Consider the following 18,314-nt stretch of genomic DNA (forward strand, 5'->3'; position numbering starts at 1 on the left):
CACATCCCAGATGTGTTCCATAAAGTTCAGAATCTACGAGTTTTGGGGCCAGCACATCAACTGGAACTCGCTACCGTGTTCCTCGAACCACTCCATCACACTTCTGACCTTGTTACACGGTGCATTATCTTGTTGAAGAATGCCACTGCCGTCGGGAAACATGGTCGTCATGAAGGGGTAGATGTGATCTGCAACCAGTGTACGATACTCCTTGGTCGTCACGGTGTCTTGCACGAGCTCCACTGGACACATGGATGCCCTGTTCCCCAGAGCACAATGGGGCCACAGTCAGCTTGTCTCCGTCCCGCAGTACAAATTCAAATACGTGTGAAATCTTATGGGACTTAACTGCTAAGGTCATCAGTCTCTAAGCTTATACACTACTTAACCTAAATTATCCTAAGGACAAACACACACACCCATGCCCGAGGGAGGATTCGAACCTCCGCCGGGACCAGCCGCACAGTCCATGACTGCAGCGCCCCTGACCGCTCGGCTAACCCCGCGCGGTCCCGCAGTACAGGTGTCAAGAAGATTTTCCCCTGGAAGACGGGGAATTCCCGCCCTCTCATCGGCATGATGAAGAAGGTATCGGGATTCACCAAACCATGAAACGCTCTGCCTCTGGACCTACGTCTGTGCCGATGCTCCCGTGCTCAGTTCAGTCGCATTAGTCGATGTCGCGGTGATAACGTTGGCGTATGTATGGCTCGTCAGCTGCGGTGGCTTATCATTGGGATTGTTAGACGCCCTGTGTGTTAAGATGCAGTCTACTCTGCCCAGCTGTAAAGTCTTATGTTAGTTTCGCTACCGTTCACCACCTGTCCTGTTTACCTGTCTGCCCAGCCCACGACGTCCAACATCTGCAGCGAGGGGTCGCCGCCCAACCCCACGACGCCTGGACATAATTTCGCCTTTGTTTCGCTAAGTGTTGAAGTACCCCTCGACCACCCGACAAGTCGTGCAGTTTCCGAAATGTTCGTGCCGAGTATCCGGGCCATCTCAGTCTGCCCTTGGTGATAAATCGCGCGCCTTTCCATTCTACACACAGACAGCACACTCACTGATACTACATGCACAGTGCGTGTGTTTGACTAACAGTCATTCCACTTCAGGTGAGGCTGCTATCGACTCGACGGGTTTACATCGATAGTAGGTTGGTGATCATAATGTTCTGGCTGATCAGTGTATTGTTTCAATGGATAAAGCTGCACAAGGAAGTAATACAGACGAAATTTGCAAAATGATTTACAGATTGTCTAAGAAGGAAGACCGTTCCTCGAACCTGGAACACTGATCTAATTTCTGTACTTTATTAGAAAGGAGAAAGACATTAAGAGCTACTGTTCTGTGAGCGTCTTCTCCGTGATGTACAATAGTTTACGAGTATTATGAACCTTAAAGAAATCATACCGTTTCATTTTTATGAAGCAATGGAACAAGCAGAATTTAGAAGGGGATATGGTAAAATGGATCATCTGAATGGCTCGAAAAGCTTTTGCCTTCATTTCAACCAGCTGTAGTAACAGCCCTTGTGAAAAAAGACGGTATTTCAAATTAACGTAGTACCCTGAAAGACACTTGGAGTTGTTTTTCATTGGGCATTTTGATTTATTCCCATTATATTTTGCTTTTTGTAGATTAAGATATTTATCTTTGCAATATTTTACTTGAGTCTGCTGTAATCAGTTTTGATTAATAGATATAAGCGCTGGAACAACATGGTCGCTGATGTAGTTTTAATTTTCGTGGAATGAATTTGATTTTGAACAATGAGAATCGTTCGCGGGTTACAGACCATAAGGTCGTTCTTGTTTGAAAGAGTATTCGCCATTCTATTCTTTGTTCTGTTCAGGGTTCTGTTTAATGCTAGCTGGTGGAGCCGTGTTTTTGCCTTTATCTTGTGGAGGTCCATGCTGTTGTTAAGATTGTGCAATGACCAAAGAATGGAGTGAGACCATTTCAGTTCTCTCGCCGTGGTGAAACTGAGTGAAAGTGGCGAGGTTATATTGGCATCGCTTGGTTGCAATTACAGGAATGAGGCCGTCTGCTTGCGCGTAGTAAAATGGAAGCTCATAGACTGCTTGTATTTAGCTCAATGGTAGCTGAATATAGCTCCACTCATTATCTCTTCACTTCGTCGTGCTGTAAAATCAAAGTTGTTGCCCTCACCTGAAGTATAAAATAGACAGAAGAAAAAACAAAATATTCTACACTTTCTGGATGACTGTTCTATTCGTGACTATGAGGCAGCTTGTGAAACTAGTGCCATGTCTGGCTTACGAAAAAAAGACTCTGTAAAGTGAAAAAGCAACTCAGTACCGAGATCTGAAGATGATCGTCGCTGACCGAAGGTAGTCTAAGGACCAAACAATGTTTCGATCATAGACGGGAAAAAAGTAATTTATTCTAGTCTTTGGCTCTATGCACTATGGAACTTAACATACATCTGAGGTCATCAGTCCCCTAGACTTAGAACTACTTAAACCTAACTAACCTAAGGACATCACACACATCCATGCCCGAGGCAGGATTCGAACCTGCGACCGTAGCAGCAGCACGGTTCTGGACTGGAGCGCTTAGAACCGCTCGGCCACAGCGGCCGGCATTCAAGTCTTTGCTTTGTCCAAAACAGTGAAATGAGAACGTGATATCCCGACTGCTTGTCGTGCCACGTTGCACAGCCGCTATCTTATTGAACCTTGTGGCCTCGCTTCACGATCCAAAAATATTCAGGCCGTATCGGAAATCAAGTATTGAATTCCAATCTCACGAGATCTTAGTAACAGGCAACTTTTCTTTACATGCTACGAGGTTCCAGTTCCAACCAACGTAGGTCGACGGATGCTGTTTCACCGATTCTGTTCTTCCAGTATCATGCAGATTGATTTTGCATGTTACTGTGGGGTGAGAATTTATTTGTTCTTTCAGGTGATTTACAGTATCTTTATATTCAAGGTCTATGTTTACAACATTGAGGAAACATCCTCACAGCACAGATGGATGCCACAAGCAGAAAGGTAACACAAGTCCAACTGGATTCACTGCCTTTACGAATCAGTACTCACTGCGTAATATTCAAATATTAGCTATACAAGGCCGCTTATTTTGAGTTGCGCTGAATCACCGAAGTATGTCGCTGTGCGACTATTTCTGTTAAACATTACGAGTCAGATAGCGTTTCCAAATTGTTCTTCTGGGACATGAGTTTGCATAGTTTAAAGGTTTCAGGGCATGGTTATCACTACTTATGGGAGCAGGCCTTGCTTTTCATCACAACACACATCTTTCAATATATATATATATGATTCAGATAGTAGTAGACGTCACTTTGTAAAAAATTCACAGTTGTAAGAGGAGTCATGCCAAGGAGACAATATAGCACAAAAACTGCTCTCAGCAGTCTTAGTGGAACTTTTCAGACCATGAAAAAGGGAAACCAAAGAATGAATACGAGTTAGCGGAACATATCTCGATCATAGTCATTTTGCTTATGACGTTGTTCTGTTTGCTTCTAGGGCAGATATATGAGTGCTTCACCAACGAATTACTGGAGCAAGTATGCAAGGACGCCGGAAAATCAGTTAGAAGAAGACAGAAATAACAAGTAATCAACAAACTGAAAAGAAAATAGTACCAATTAGCAAAAAAAGTCATAACAAGTTTATCATGTTTTGTATTTAGAGCAGTTAAAGTCAACAACTGGATGAACAACAAAAGAAATAACCTCAAGGGGAATTGGACATGAGGTGCTTTTGAAAAACCAAATAGAGTTTTCAAAACTAAGCTTCTGATGCGTCTGAAACATATAGTTAACAATATGTTTATATGATTTGTTTCATCTGTTTGCAGTGAGACGAGGACTTTCAACGCAAAATAAATTTAAAAAAAGTGTTGATCATTGAGCAACCGAGAGATGGTACGGTAGTGGTCTCTCTCTCTCTTAGTATGTGTGTGTGTGTGTGTGTGTGTGTGTGTGTGTGTGTGTGTGTTTTATTATATGAAAAAATAAATTAACAGCCCACCCTTTCATAAAGGGCAGATCGTTATAACCCGACGCCTGTGATCAAACATCTCGGAAATGACGGTTTTGGGATGCTACTGGCGTGAGCACGTATGGGAAACGCTAAAACGCTTGAAAGACGGTGAAATCATGAATAGGCGACACATTACAGAACGTGGAGGTCGAAAGCTTGCCCTCTCTTTGAAGTAGGACAGGCGGCGATCTGTGACAGATTTGACGATAGAGTACAATGCTGATGCAGCCACGAGTATTCCAGAGTACACCATCCAGCGCGCACTCTGGAACATGAGGCACCGCAGCAGACGTCCCTAACGCGTTCCCATCTTGACTCAACGACGTTATCAGTTACGAAAGGGGTCACCAAGATTGGACCGTGGATCAATGGAAACGTATCGCCTGCTCTGACGAATCACATTTATTTTACGTCAAATGAATGGTGGTGTCCTGATACGCAGTCATCCAGGCGAATGGCTGCTCGAAAAATGCACCACTCCAAAATTGTTATTTGGTGGGGGCGGTATTATACTATGGGGGCACTTGCCTATGCCTATGGTAGCAACGGGAGTCTATGACAGTTGTGGACCATATGAAATTTATAGCGGACCTCCAACATCGCTTCGTGTTTGATGTCTTTTCAGACGGCGATGACGTCTTCCAGCAGGATAACTGTCTGTCACAAGGCCAGAATCGTGGTACAACGGTTTGAGGATTATGATAGTGAACACACGTTGATGTCATGGCCACCAAATTCGCTTTGTATGAACTCAGTGGAATACATTTGGGCCGCTATAGGACCTCAGTTTCGCCCCCACCAGCCACCGGCACGCAATTTACGGCAGTTGCGTGACCTGTGCGTAGACGTCTGGTACCAAATACCTCCGGAATTCATACCACGCAAAACCGCTGCTGTATTACACTACTGACAATTAAACTTGCTACACCGCGAAGATGACGTGCTACAGACGTGAAATTTAACCGACAGGAAGAAGATGCTGTGATATGCAAATGATTAGCTTTTCAGAGCATTCACACCGGGTTGGCGCCGGTGGCGACACCTACAACGTGCTGACATGAGGAAAATTTCCAACCGATTTCTCATACACAAACAGCAGTTGACCGGCGTTGGCTGGTGTAACGTTGTTGTGATGCCTCATGCAAGGAGGAGAAATGCGTATCATCACGTTTCCGACTTTGATAAATATCGGATTGTAGCGTATCGCGATTGCGGTTTATCGTATCGTGACATTGCTGCTCGCGTTGGTCGAGATCCCATGACTGTTAGCAAAATATGGAATCGGTGGGTTCAGGAGGGTAATACGGAACGCCGTGCTGGATCCCAATGGCCTCGTATCACTAGCAGTCGAGATGATAGGCATCTTATCCGCATGGCTGTAACGGATCGTGCAGCCACGTCTCGATCCCCCAGTCAACAGATTGGGACGTTTGCAAGACAACAACCATCTGCACGAACAGTTCGACGATGTTTGCAGCAGCATGGACTAGCAGCTCGGAGACCATGGCTGCTGTTACCCTTGACGCTGCATCACAGAGAGAAGCGCCTGCAATGGTGTACTCAACGACAAACCTGGGTGCACGAATGGCATAACGTCATTTTTTCGGATGAATCCAGGTTCTGTTTACAGCATCATGATTGTCGCATCCGTGTTTGGCGACATCGTGGTGAATGCACATTGAAGCGTGTATTCGTCATCGCCATACTGGCATATCACCCGGCGTGATGGTATGGGGTGCCATTGGTTACACGTCTCGGTCACCTCTTGTTCTCATTGACGGCACTTTGAACAGTGGACGTTACATTTCAGATGTGTTACGACCCGTGGCTCTACCCTTCATTCGATCCCTGCGAAACCCTACATTTCAGCAGGATAATGCACGACCGCATGTTGCAGGTCCTGTACTGGCCTTTCTGGATACAGAAAATTTTCGACTGCTGCCCTGGCCAGAGTGTTCTCCAGACCTCTCACGAATTGAAAACGTCTGGTCAATGGTGGCCGAGCAACTGGCTCGTCACAATACGTCAGTCACTACTCTTGATGAACTGTGGTGTCGTGTTGAAGCTGCATGGGTAGCTGTACCTGTACACGCCATCCAAGCTCTGTTTGACTCAATGGCCAGGCGTATAAGGCCGTTATTACGGGCAGAGGTGGTTGTTCTGGGTACTGATTTCTCAGGATGTATGCACCCAAATTGCGTGAAAATGTAATCACATGTTAGTTCTAGTATAATATATTTGTCCAATGGATACCCGTTTATCATGTGCATTTATTCTTGGTGTAGCAATTTGAATGGCCAGTAGTGTATGTTCCATAGGTGCATCAACACCTTATTGGCAGGTGAACATAGTGCATTTGCTCATCGAAGTGTGTATAGTTAAAGAACTGTTTTTATAGTTTAGACCTGTGATGATGCTTAATACGAATAGATGTAACATGTTTAGTTAAAAACAAATTAAACATTCAGTTGCAAAAGACGAGTAAGATTTCTTCTTATCTGTAAGATGCACATAACTGAAATAGCAACGAAGGAAGAATGGTTGGAGATATTAACAAAACAACAGCAGTACTTCAACATAAAAATGACACCTAATGAATAAACTAGTAGCGCCAGCACTCTGAACAAAAACGCCACGAACGTACGTATCAGGCTAGCAGATGTGCAGAACTGCTATAGAAGGCGAGAGGACAAGCGTGGGTAAGGCGATGGAGTGACGGTGGGCCGTTTCACGACGTGGCGTAAAAGTAGCTTGGCAGAAGTTACACGGCCCGTGGGTCGTGGCCAGCAGCTAGGGGGAGGATGCTTTCCTGCAGAAGGCGCGCGTCTTCCGCTTGGTGGCGCGTCCGGACTTCTCATAAAACGCCTCGTGTCGGCGGACGATATCGGCCCCGCAGGAACGCCACGTGGCGTCGCCGACTGTCCGAGCGCCAGCCTCAGGCGGTCGTTTCGCAGCGTTAGCAGTGAGATTCCGGTGTCCTTCGCTCTGCTCAGTGACATACGCTTCCCCAACCGACTATAATTACCACTTCGTAACTAATTCGTGCGTCACACAAGCAGAAATGATAGAAATAAGCACGTCAAAGAAACGGTTGATTTTAAAAATGTATTGAATGTTTTGTAATTTTTTTCCGTATTGAGTAACTTCTGACTTCACTGCCGTTCCACATTTTTTCTTTAGTCTCCGTCTCAGTTTCACGTTTTTTTATTGGCTATTAGTGTTTATTTACTACACTGTTGGCCATTAAAATGAAGACAGCCCATAGATCAGATTCTGTACTTGTATCTTGACAGTAAATTTTAAGAATATAAGACTGGGCGGAGAATCCATGTGTGAATGTCAGGAATGCTTGGAGGGAGCGAAAGAAATTGAAACTAACAGTAGTGTACCCTAGTGTTTGAAGGAACGAAATGTTCCTGATGACTGGAAAAAAAAGGCACAGGTAATTTCTGTTTGTAAGAAGGACCGTCGAATAGATGCATAAAACTATAGGCCTGTATCTCTGACGCCGGCCAGTTGTAGAATTTTGGAACAAGTTTTATGCTTTCATATTATGACATTTCTGGAGAGCGAAAATAAACTCTGTTCTGGGTTCCGAAAACAACGATCGTGTGAAAGCCAACTCTCTCTGTTCTACCACGAGACCTAGAAAGCAGTCGATACATTCACCCAAGTAGAAGCCGTATTCCTTTTTTTCCGGAAGGCATTCCATACAGTTCCGCACTGCCGCCTAATGAATAAATACGAGCTTACGGAATGTGAAACTAAATGTGTGACTGGACTGAAGAGTTTCTAGCAAACAGAACACAGCATGTCATTCTGAACGGATAGAATTCTTCAGACGTAAAAGTAACTTCGGAGGGGGGGGGGGGAGGAGGGAGGAGGAGAGGGGGGTGGCAATGGAGTATTACAGGACCATTACTTTGATCAATGTATAGAAATGACCTAGTAGATAACGTCGGAAGTTCCATAAGGTTTTTCGCGGATGATGCTGTTGTATACAGAGAAATCGCGACGCTAGAAAATCGAAGCGAAATACAGAAGACCTTGAGAGGATCGACGCTTGGATCAGGAAGAGTAAATTGGCCATCAGCGTAAGCAAATGTACCATCAGCGTAAGCAAATGTAACTTATTGGGAATACACGGACCAAAAGTCCATTTACTGTGTGATTTCATGATGCATGCTTCCTATGAAGTAATCCTCAATCTAGTGACAAATTTCTTTTGAAATATCTTCCGTTACGTCAATCGGCTGATAAAGCAACCAGTGTAAAATTTGAGATAAAAATACAGTCTTGGTTGCGCAGATTTTATTTTTAAATTTCAGTGACGCGTTCAGCCAGTGGTAGGCATCTTCGTATTATCTACAAAGAAAACAATTATATAAATAAGTATAAGGAGACGTCCCGATCCCAGGTTGTGCAAAAACGTACTCTACGGAAAAAGTTTTCATCAAGCTTACAGAAACCGGTCACCGCGAATGCCATCCGTAAAATGATTACACGATGCGAATACATGGGCAAAATGCGATTGGGATATCGAAATTTGGAAAACCCCGATGCTTGTGAACTGGATTCCTGGAAAGAATCGGAACAACGGTGGCTAAGAGGATCGTGAAAATATATACCGAAAAATCCTTTGAGTACTTTACTCGTTGCCATGCGTAAAGGCTTCCGCACACGTTATGAACAGATACACAGCAGAGTTTCATGGAGCGGGAGCACATTTATGAGAGGCATCACTGAAAAACATAGAATACGGGAAAGTATGATAATAATTTTGGTTTGAGGGGCGCTCTGCGCCAGTACAAATTCCCAACCTTTTCACTGTCCAGTCTCACCATTTTTCCAAATGATGAGTAAATGACGAGGACAACACAAGCACCCGAGGCCCCGGAAAAGTATGGTAATAGGGCCTCGAGTGAAAATAGTACAGTAGTAGCAGATACATGGTGTTCGCTAGTCTATTACAAAAACCATTACGCAGGACCGTATTCACATAAGAACATAAATAGCCTTATAAATCACAATTTACATTTTATTCTAAAATAACAACTCTAAAAATAAGAGTAAAGTTAACTGGCATCTGTCCGATAAGATAATTATTCTTATGTGAAGGTCGTCATAAACATAACACAAGAATTGAAACTATGCCTTAAACGTAAGTATTTCTTTATTCCAGAAGTTGTATAAAGAAAATAAACTGAAATTGAATGTTTCATCTACAATGGAACACCCTAAAACAGAAGTAAAGCGGACCCCCTTCCCTTTCCTGGGAACATTTCTTACAATCTAGCGTAGCTTTTTCGGCGTACAAACGCACTTATAGCTTTCAATAATGGTACCAATATACATCAACTTCTTAATAATGAACAGGCACAGAAAAGTATTTATGATAAGTCAGTGGTTTGGAGACTAGAATGTTCCTAATGCAGCACGAAATATATTGGACATACGGGAAAAAAAAGTTTAAAACCAGGTTTCATGAACACTTGCTCACAAAAAGAGGGCAGATGAAACAACACTCGCTATTTGCAGAGGATCTAATGGCATCTGGCCATTGACCACCTACTCCCAATTATACAAATTTTGCATTTTACCGGTAAGGGGCGGAAACGCAATTTACTGGATGAATCTGAAAGTGCATTTTTTGGTGTTGATGGCCTCTTCAGTGATCAGCTGAAGAGCAACAATCAGTCATTTTTTGATATAATGATGTCCTTTTCTAAAGAAGTTTAGCCTTGCTGCTATGAAGTATACTGGTATCTATCTCCATTTTATTTGTTTGACTAATGTTCAATGTGTGTGAAATCTTATGGGACTTAACTGCTAAGGTCACCAGTCCCTAAGCTTACACACTACTTAATCTAAATTATCCTAAGGACAAACACAGACACCCATGCCCAAGGGAGGACTCGAACCTCCGCCGGGACCAGCCGCACAGTCCATGACTGCAGCGTCTAAGAGCGCTTGGCTAATCCCGCGCGGCATTTGTTTGACTCGCTCATCTTTAAGTAATAATTTTGTTTCTGGTTTTTATATTTATAACGACTCCTCATGAGGATAATTATCTTATCGGACAGATGCCAGTTTACGTTATTCTTATTTTTGAACTTTTTTGGGAATTATGTACATTGTGATTTATAATGCCATTTATGTTATCTGTCTGAATACATTCCTGCGCAACGGTCAATGTAATACACTAGCTAACGCCATGTGTCTGATTCTACTGTACTACTTGCACTCGAGGCCCGATTACCATACTTTTCCTCTTTCTGTGTTTTTCAGTGGGGCCGCTCATGCGTGTTGTGCTCCAGTTCCACGGAGCACTGCAGTGCATCTGTTCCAAACTTCTGCGGAGTCCTTTACGCACGGCAACGAGTAAGGCAACGATAGGATTTTTCGGTATTTATTTTCACGGTCTCGTTAGCCACCCTTTTCAAATCTAATTATTTCCAGTTTAGAAAGCCTTAAATATTTTTCGTTGCAGTTTTTCATCTTCCGGTTCTTTCCAAGACCCCAGTTGACAGATATTGGGGATTTTCAGCTTTTTGATATCACAGTCGCACTTTGTCGATGTATTCGCGTCGTGTAATTATTTTACGGATGGCGTGCGCGGTGACCATTTTCTGTAAGCTTAATGAAAGCTTTTTCCATTGAGTACGTTTTGCACAAGGTGGGATCAGGACATTTCCTTATGCTCATTTTTACAATTTTTTTCTCTGTAGGTAATATGAAAATGCCTGCCACGGGCGAATCCCGTCACTGAAATTTGAAAATAATAGTCTCTGCAACAAAGACTGCATTTTTATTGCCAAATTCTTTTGACATTAAACTTTGGTGCTGTACTGAATCAAGTCAAGCAATACTACTTCTACCTAATTGTCTTGATCCGTGGTTTTCAGACTGTCAGAATGCTTTCGGAATCCATGCGGCATTTTAAAATTTTAAACATTCCTTTTGTTTTTGAGGTTCTTCATTACTCCACATATCACGGTAAACCTATTCACTATGTTTATGGGTACTCATACAGATCAAAATACACTGGTGACCACTGCCCACCGAAAACCTGCATACATTCTGGTGGTCCTCCAGACCATGACACGATAGGGGAAGCTCGAAGGGCATGCAATAAATAAAGCGACACATTTTTTCCTCAGTCAGTTTCTTTTGAAAGAAATGCATAATTTGTTATCGGACATCGTGGAATATGCCCGCTGCAGCCCCTGTAGTTTTATGAAATTCGGATAGGTGGCACCGCTGTACGTAGCCTTCAAAATGACGTCTGTAACGGAGGTGTATTCCACGCAGAGAGCTGTCATTGAGTTTCTTTTGGCGGAAAGCCAGAGCATCGCAGACATTCATAGGCACTTGTAGAATGTCTATGGAGATCAAACGGGGAATAAAAGCATGGTAAGTCGTTGGGCAAAGCGTCTGTCATCATCGCAGCCTGTCCGATCTCCCGATTGCCGGCAGGCCTCACGCAAATCTGCAATGTTGGAACGTGCGGACATTATCATTCAAGGTGGTCGAGGGATCACAATCAAACACCTTACTGTTCAACTCGTCTTCTCTGTTCTTAGTGCTGACACAGTCTTCCAGCACTCAAAAGGTGTGTGCCCGCTGTGTTGCTCCCTGCCTAACAGAAGACCATAAAGAGCAACGAAGGACTGTCTGTGGAACTGCTTGCGCGTTACAAGGTTGATTGTGACAATTTTATGTCTAACATCGAAGTAGGCGATGAAACATGGGTTCATCACTTGGAAAGAGAAACAAAACGGCGGTCTATGGAGAGAGGATACACCAACTCCCCTCCCAAGAAAAAGTTCAAAGCCGCACGCTCAGCGGGCACAGTAATGGCGATGGTTTTTTTCGTAATCTTAAGGGGTTATTCTGTTTGATGTCCGCTCTCAAGGTGCAACGACCAACTATGAAGTGTACTGTGCTGCCCTCGGGAAATTGAAGAAACGACTTCAGCATGTTCGTCACCACAAAAATGCAAACTTCTCGTTCTCAATGACAACGGAAGGCCTCACACAAGTCTGCAAACGTGAGAGGAGCTCACAAAACTTCTTTGGGCTGTTCTTCCTCATCCACCCTACCCTATAGCCCCGATCTTGCGCCTTATGACGTAAATATCGATATGCATAGCTAACACGGAGCAAAACTATGCACCTGAGTAATCTATGACTGTTGCTACAATATCTTTGTGTTGCTTCGCCGCCTCTACCTGAGAGCGCTACCAAAGTTACATGTATTCTAAGTTGAGCAGTGTTGAGTAGCAGACATATTTTGAAGAATGGTCAGGAAATTTTATTTATAAGTGCGATATGAGATTGGTGGAATTGGAGTACGAATATTTTTGATGCAATTACGGAGAGAGAAGCTAAGGAGATTATTTGTGAATTTTTCTGGAATCTTGAAGTTGAGGTTAGCACGCAAGCGCGTGGCGTTGTTTTGTGTTATTGAGAGTGTCCTAACGAAGCTCAGACAGTAGAATCGTTGTATGGATGGCACTGATAGGAATATGAGATTCCCTTGCTTAAAGTTATTTGTTAAGGTCAAGTAAATACTATTATGAACATTCAGCTGATTTTTCAACCATTACTTTTGAATATAGAATTTCATTCGAATTTTGTCATAAGTCATTTCTTACCAGGTAAAATTCCCACCCTTCGTTCGGTTTATTATGTACGTACGCACATTGCACTTCGTGGTACGATATTTTCCATCACAGTTTAACGTTGATTTGCTGCTTTATGCTATGCGTTGCTTTCGAGAAATTTGCGAAAATGCTTGTCAAGACACGAGGTAATTGAAAATATAGTTTAGGGGCAGAAATTTCTTTGTAAGTCAGTAGCGCATGTATTTCAGAAGTGAGGCTAAATTCAGGGTAGTACTGCGTTTTTATAGAAACAGTTTACTTCAGTTTGAGAGCCATTGCAGAGCAAATCATATTAAATCTTTGCATAATTCAGTATAGTCAGAGTTTTGCTCAGTTCACAAGCGTAAGTTAGGAATTAGTTTGTTTGGTAATCATTCTGAGAAGTTTCGGCAGACGGTTTTAGAAAGATTCACTCAGATAGAGAGAAGCATAGAAGAGGGCAAGTCACAACGTTACTGGCCCTGTGAAGGATGCACTCCGCGCGGAGCAGTACGTGGATGATGGGGAGGTTACTGATGCATCAAGACGATCAGTACAATAGTACCATGCGTTTATACAGGCCGTCCTAGTAAGGTGGCGTAAGACCTTCGCATTGAACGGAGATTACGTTGAAGAATAGGGTTTTTCAGCCAAAAGAGTGGTAAATAATATGGCGTACTGGAATCCTGAATGAAACCAACCTGCTTTCAGAATACATTGTGTTGCATCAACTATTGAATGCCCCTCGTATATAAGCGGAACAGAGCCAATTGGGAACTCAATCTAGCGACGATCCGAGCTGCAAAAGGAGAAAATCCACTGACATAAGCGACTTTGACAAAGATACTGCTATGGCACGAGCCTAGGAACAAACATCTAGGAAATGCGATGCTATTCGGGCAGCAGATGATCCCCACGTGTTCACCTATTGACCGAACGACATCCTAAACGGAGAGATCCTCAGTACCCTTGCATGAAATAGAGACTAGGCTTATGAAGCTACATTAAAAAATAATAATAAATTTTAAAACCATGCTGTATCAACAAACAAGAATTTAAAATGCAACACTGACCTTTCGACATTCATAAAAGATAATTAGAAAATGCAACTAACAAACAGTAGAATATCAAGATAACATCCAGGGCAAAATACCAGTACAGATACATTGAAAAGGGGCCAGATTGTTATGTCTTATCGACTACTTAGAAATAATGGATGACCAAGCGACTCTGCGTCACATTAAAATCTCACAACCATCATTTTGGGAGGGAGGCCTGACATCACACGTAACCTTAAAATACAATCCACCCTCGCCTCATTATCAGATAAAACAGAAAGCAGGTTTTTTGGGAGATCGAAGTCTGTCCACAGGACGTTATATAAAACAAACTCAGCTAAAATACGAGACTGCCGTATCGGCTGCAGTGTTCCACATCTTCGACACACTGGTGGCTTCTCACGATATAAGAGTGAGCCATGTGTCAATGGACCATACCACCACTCCAAGCCTTGAAATAGCTACTTCTTCAGCTCGTCGTGGTCGGAAAGAGGTAAGCCACGGTCGCGCCTAAGGTTCATTGATCGCAGCTTATTACTTCTCACCTCTAGCCATCGAGCCTCCGGGTCATGTGTTTGGTATCATCCTGCAGCGGGACTGAAGAGCGAGCAGGGGATGGAAGAGAGCAAGCCTCCTTGGCAGTCGCATCAGTGAGTTCATTGGCACGGACAACCATGTGCCATGGAACCCAGCAGAAAATTATTTCCTTTTCCTACCTTTGCGGGAGAAGAAGAACGTCCTGGACTTCTTGCGTCATCCTGTCTTCTGGGTACATTTCGTCAGTGGGAAGGAGGACACTTTGTGGATCTGGACAGATGAGTACAATGGGCACAAGGTCATGAGACTGAATCGTGGATCAGTGGAAATGTGTCGCCTGGTCGGAATTATCACGTTTTCTGTTACTCTAGGCACCGAGTCATCCAGGCGGTTATTAGAAACGTGCACTGCGCCTGGACGCAGACTGGCGGGGGCAATATTATGCCATGGGCGACATTCGCCTGGGCATCCATGGGACCTGTCGTAGCAATCGAAGGCACTATGAGACCTACGGATTAGGTGAAAGTAATAGCGGACCATCTGCATCCCTTCAGGTTTGATGGCTTTCACGACGAAGATTTCATCTTTCACCAGGACAACTGTCCACGACACAAGGCCAGAACCGTGCTCCACTGTTTTCAGGAGCATGGTAGTGAACTCGCTTTGGCGTCTTGGCCACCAGATTCGCCTGATCTCAACCCGTTGGAACACATCTGGGACACTATCGGTCGCCAACTTCGCGGAGACCAACCATCAGCCAGTAATTTACTGGAATTGCGCGGCCTGTTCGTAGAAATATAGTGTATCATAACTCTGAAAATTTACCAAAGACTTGTCGAATTCTTGCTAGTCAGAATCTCTGCTGTATTGCATTCCCAGGGCGGCCCAACACGTTATGAATCAGATAATCACAATGTTTTTGCTCATTAGTATATTTTTGTTGTATCTGTGATAGTTGTAGTTGGACCCTTGCAGCGTCTGAATACATGAAAAAGGCGTCGGACTGTGGGAATAATTCTGGCGATCGCATGGAATGATTTAAGGAAACACGTAAATAAAGATAACTGGACGGAGGTTTGAATCCATTCCTCTCCTAATAAGAGTCCGTTGTCTTAATCGTTGCAGCACGCCGCTCAGTGGAGATTAATTGTAGAAACAAATTTTAATACGACACCACGATGAAAATCATGATGAAAGTTAAGTTTCCGGGCAGATATACGAACCTGCTCAGAAACATTGGAACAACTCTTAATCGTTGAAGTAAATTGTTGTACGCTGACTTTTGTCCCAGTAAATGCAAAGCGTTAGTTAATTAATGGTAAACTCATATACACTCACTGCACAGTGGAGAATCAGTTGCTTGGGCAAAGAATGCGTCTGGTCGGTAATCAGCTACGTAATTAGGGGGAATTCGTCTGTCGGTAATCAGCTACGTAATTAGTGGGAATTCAGGCTATGGTTCTTGCCTGTGCAAAAAAAAGTCTAAACCGTGCAATGTTCTCTGCGGAATCAGCCCCCTTTCCGGCTCATATTAACTAAGATCTCTTGCGCCCTGGATACACACACTTTACAAAAACGGTAAAAGAACAGAGGTACTGAATTTCAGACCAATAACCATATCGTCCATCTGTTGTACCGTCCTGGAAAGAATTAGCAAATCGAACAATATGTCGTTCCAGAGAGAAAAGAACCATCTTTAAAAGAATAAGCAGGGGTTCAAGAAAAACCACTCGTCTCCAAACACAGTTTACTTTTTTCATAACTATTTTCTGCAAGTAGTAGATACAGGTGACCCAGTAGATTCTGTCTGTCTAGAGACCCTTAAGAGTTTCAACACTGAATTACATTGCCGACTGATAAACAAGATACAATCATTAAGGAAATATTCATAAATATATGACTTGCTCGAAGAATTCGATATTTTACAGTGGGTAACTTCACGAGTAGGCTAAGGTGATTTATCACTTACTTTAAGGGCATGCTTCAAGGAACCATCATTATACACATACCAAAAATCGCTTCACACTCGCATGGTGAAACAGGTACCTCGAGTTTAGAGTTCAGTGTGTGTTAAGTAACTTTCGTGTACATTGCTTGCCGTTTTATAATTTTCTAGATGTTCAACATAAGCTCTTGTGGAATAACTGGTGAGATGGTTATTCTTTGCTGCGAATGACTATCTTAGAAAATATTCGTTTCACATTCACTGTTTATTCATGACTTACCTACTGCAATCGCCAAAAACTTTTCAAAGCAGCTACAGTCGGTAATGCGGTTAATGGGGCCAAAGAATGTGAAATCGAACTGTACGATCACCTTATGTTCAATGAGCATTTTAGCCGGCCGGTGTGGGCAAGCGGTTCTAGGCGCTTCAGTCTGGAACCGCGCGACCGCTACGGTCGCAGGTTCGAATCCTGCCTCGGGCATGGATATGTGTGATGTCCTTAGGTTAGTTAGGTTTCAGTAGTTTTAAGTTCTAGGGGCCTAATGACCTCAGATGTTAAGTCCCATAGTGCTCAGAGCCATTTGAACCATTTTCAATGAGGATTTTGTTGCGGCGAAAACCACAGATCGTTTCCTTGTTGCGGTTCGTGCTGAAACTGAAAATACAAAGTATTTATAATTAAACTTTCGCTACTTGAGCCAATTTAAAGGGAAAACTGTTTGCCGTACGTGCACCCAACGTACGGCAGTACGTTTTTAGTAGTGATGTTCAGTCTGTGCTCTGCAGAATTTGCGTTGTTAGTATTGTTTGTGTCAGGACTTGCCGTTAGGCGCCGTTACTGGTACAGCGACGTAGTGCGGAAACACAAGCATCGTTACAGATGCAGACAGTCAACATGGGACCGGACAAGAGGGGCAGGCTGTACTCGTAAAGCTGTTTTATCAAAATATCAGCGATAGTGCTGCTCCTGCTCTTCGTGAGTATCGATGGAAGTTAGAATTAACTGTTTATTTGGGAAATGCTCTTGAAGGAGGCCGACGGCCTATTGCGCCACAAATTGTTGAAGAAATTATTGTCTCCATGGCTGAGAATGCCGGACACAATGTGCGATCTTCAAGCAGTGCATGAGCCGTGTCACGATAATTGAACATTCCATGGTCCACCGTTCGAAATCTGCTGCAAACAATTGTGAAAGGGTATCTCTATTGCGGCTCCATGCTGTCGTGGATGCGGGTAGTTGTCACGCTGAGCAACGTCTGTAACCTGAGACGTAAACATGGTACACAATGAACTAATGTTACCCTCTGATGTGGAAATTAAAATGTGTTTCTTTCAGTAGTGTATTTTTTATTTCTCTTCTGCATGTCCTTACAAATATTTCTACAAAATTTCATTATTCTACTATCACTTATTTTTCATGGAGGCCCTCAAAAGTAGCGAAAGTTTAATTATAACCATTCTGCACTCTTGCTTAGGCTGTTGTAACTGAAGGTTAACCCACGAGACCCCTAATTCATCCGCTGGTGAACCTGAACATCAGATTGAGCATAAATAAGAAATGTGATCTTCAGAAACTACCGTTACCGTTAAACCAAACCGGGTTTGAAGTACAGTACTTTCGTTTTTAAACCATCGCCTAAGAATGTCCATGTGTGAAGATAACGGAAAAATACACTGCACAGAACGTAAGTCTTTCAATAAGCCTACTTATAAAATCAATGTTGATTGATAAGGAAGCACACTAGGTGGAACAACAGCGTCAGAACAACAAAGAAAAATTTACCAAGGAAGTTCAGAGCAGTGTCCTGCGTGTGATGAGATCTACTTTGACCATCCAACAAGAGACTGGACAGTGTGTTGCGTATGCCATATATACACTCCTGGAAATGGAAAAAAGAACACATTGACACCGGTGTGTCAGACCCACCATACTTGCTCCGGACACTGCGAGAGGGCTGTACAAGCAATGATATCACGCACGACACAGCGGACACACCAGGAACCGCGGTGTTGGCCGTCGAATGGCGCTAGCTGCGCAGCATTTGTGCACCGCCGCCGTCAGTGTCAGCCAGTTTGCCGTGGCATACGGAGCT

Source organism: Schistocerca serialis, chromosome 3, assembly GCF_023864345.2.
Source record: "Schistocerca serialis cubense isolate TAMUIC-IGC-003099 chromosome 3, iqSchSeri2.2, whole genome shotgun sequence".
Lineage (NCBI taxonomy): Eukaryota > Metazoa > Arthropoda > Insecta > Orthoptera > Acrididae > Schistocerca > Schistocerca serialis.